The sequence below is a fragment of the Austrofundulus limnaeus genome, unplaced genomic scaffold, assembly GCF_001266775.1.
Source record: "Austrofundulus limnaeus strain Quisiro unplaced genomic scaffold, Austrofundulus_limnaeus-1.0 Scaffold11, whole genome shotgun sequence".
Classification (NCBI taxonomy): domain Eukaryota; kingdom Metazoa; phylum Chordata; class Actinopteri; order Cyprinodontiformes; family Rivulidae; genus Austrofundulus; species Austrofundulus limnaeus.
The window spans coordinates 1,375,292-1,377,264 of record NW_013952413.1 but is presented as its reverse complement, the minus strand read 5'-3'; the positions used below and the strand labels follow the sequence as shown (position 1 = coordinate 1,377,264).

The following is a 1,973-nucleotide window of genomic DNA, read 5'->3' as shown; positions in this document are numbered from 1 at the left end:
CGTACGCACAACTTAAGAACAAATCTGTGCGTACGAATGGTTCTTGCATGAGGCCCATTGTTTTATTAAGCTGCAGAGGCCACAGACAGGAAAACGTCATTGCGTTGAGAGTTGAAGGAAATCGTTTGAAGTAAGTCAAAGACCACTTGTTTTGTTGTGTCTTAATCTACCCAGAAATCAGTCAGCAAGCAGTGAGTCAACAATGAGCTTCCTTGTTGACGCACTTTTAATTGTTTYAGATGCATTTCCTCCAAATCAATTTTGAAATATAACTTGAATCAGGTGCCTCAACATTTGCAGTGTTTTTAAACTTTCAGCAGAATCTAGCAGCTTGATTGAGCATTTACTATGCAACAAACACAGAGTGACTGTAATCAGTGTCGTGGCCACAACAGTCATTTTTCTGTAATAATTTGAACACAAATATCTACATTTCAGCTGTTAGGGGTAGAATGAGAATCCAGCAGCTCCTCTCCCGTCCAGGTCTCTGTGGAGGTTCAGATCCTGTGGAGATCAGGCAGAGAGAGCAGATCTTAGAGAGATCAATACTCCTTAGTGGATTTCCTATATCAACCACAAAGAAATCCTACCATCTGTGACATATAGGTTGAGCGTATAAGTCACTGCTGGATGGGATCCAATCCAATAAGTCGCTCTCCGCACCGTCTGTTCTTGTTGTGTTGGAAATGCTGTACGGGCTCATAGAGGTGGATGAGCAGAGACAGCAGGTAGCAGCAGCACCAGGTGGAGCGTGCATGTCTGTGTTTTTAATACAGCGGTTAATGGTTTACTTCCTTTTTCAGTGCTGCTTGCCTGGATATTTGTCAAGAAACAAACAACAAAAAAAGTTGTGTTCAAATTAAAAGGTGCAAAAAATAAGAAACAATCCAACAATCACGAGACAGATTCAACGTCCGAATTTATGCTTGCTAATGTCTGCACAATATGGGCACAGAAATTTTAAATAAGAGAAAAGTAAATCATTGGTTTGCTCACCTCTGAGGAAATTTGAATTTATGTTGTTTGATACCAATTTTAAACAAGTTGGTCCAAGAAGTTATTGTGTTGAGCTGAAAGAATTTATTCACCTGACTAATTTTCCTTTTTACTTTGCTGTTATTTTGAAACAAAACCTTACACAGGACTAAATAATACATACAATTAATCAAATGCTTAATAGAAATATGCATCCCAATGTCAATTTCAAACTAAATATAGAAAATGAAAACACAAAGTGCTGTACATTCCTACAATAAACTGTCCAGTGTGCACATATTACCATCAAACAATGAAATGCTTCATTTTAAATAACAACTAAAGCCAAAAAATAAAAAAAGGTTGAAAATCTAAATAAAATACTGTACATAAATTTGCCACGTTTCCAATTTGGGGTTTTAAATTTGATTTAAAAAATCTGCTCATCAAGAGAAGGACGAAGTCACGGGAGACTTGAACCACTCTTTTACACATAATTTGGAAAGTGAATGTCAGAAACAGAACAAATGACAGTACAAGCAATGGGAATACTGGAACTCACAAACATCTGGTTTCTATAAAAGAAATGTCAGCCAAAGAAGGGTTTTTATGAGGTGCAAACATTTTCAGCTTGAGTGAAGAACAAAGTGACTTACAGTGATGCATCTGAGTGAGAACATTGTGTTCTTCTGCCAGTTGAACCAGTTCTGCTGCTGCAGGCAGTTTRACCCTGTGGACAGGAAACTAGGTGAATTTTTATGTATTGTTTAATAAAACAGGAAATAATAAAGTGACAAGCTGATCATTTTAGTTTTATAGGGACGATTTGATTGATGCATTTAATTTGTTAGCGTCAGTTCAACACAAAGACAACAGACGTGATGATTATTCTCTTATTTGAGAAAAAAAAACAAGATTTTAAACCTGCAGCATCACAGTCTCAAAACAGCTTGATGAAACAAAAGTCGTTAAAATAAACAACAACACAATCTAATGTG

The 1,973-nt window shown here is 36.7% G+C and overlaps 1 protein-coding gene across 1 annotated transcript in view; it reads right to left on the bottom strand.

Moving 5' to 3' along the window:
* The window catches only part of elovl6 (ELOVL fatty acid elongase 6), a 27,041-nt gene extending 25,326 nt beyond the window's left edge, over window positions 1-1,715 (bottom strand). Inside the window, exons 1-3 of the mRNA XM_014001968.1 lie at window positions 1,632-1,715; window positions 591-813; window positions 432-504 (exon numbers count right to left, since the gene is read on the bottom strand). The gene's annotated coding sequence lies outside the window, so the exon portion shown is untranslated. The remainder of the gene's footprint in view (window positions 1-431; window positions 505-590; window positions 814-1,631) is intronic.
* Window positions 1,716-1,973: the final 258 nt, after the last annotated feature.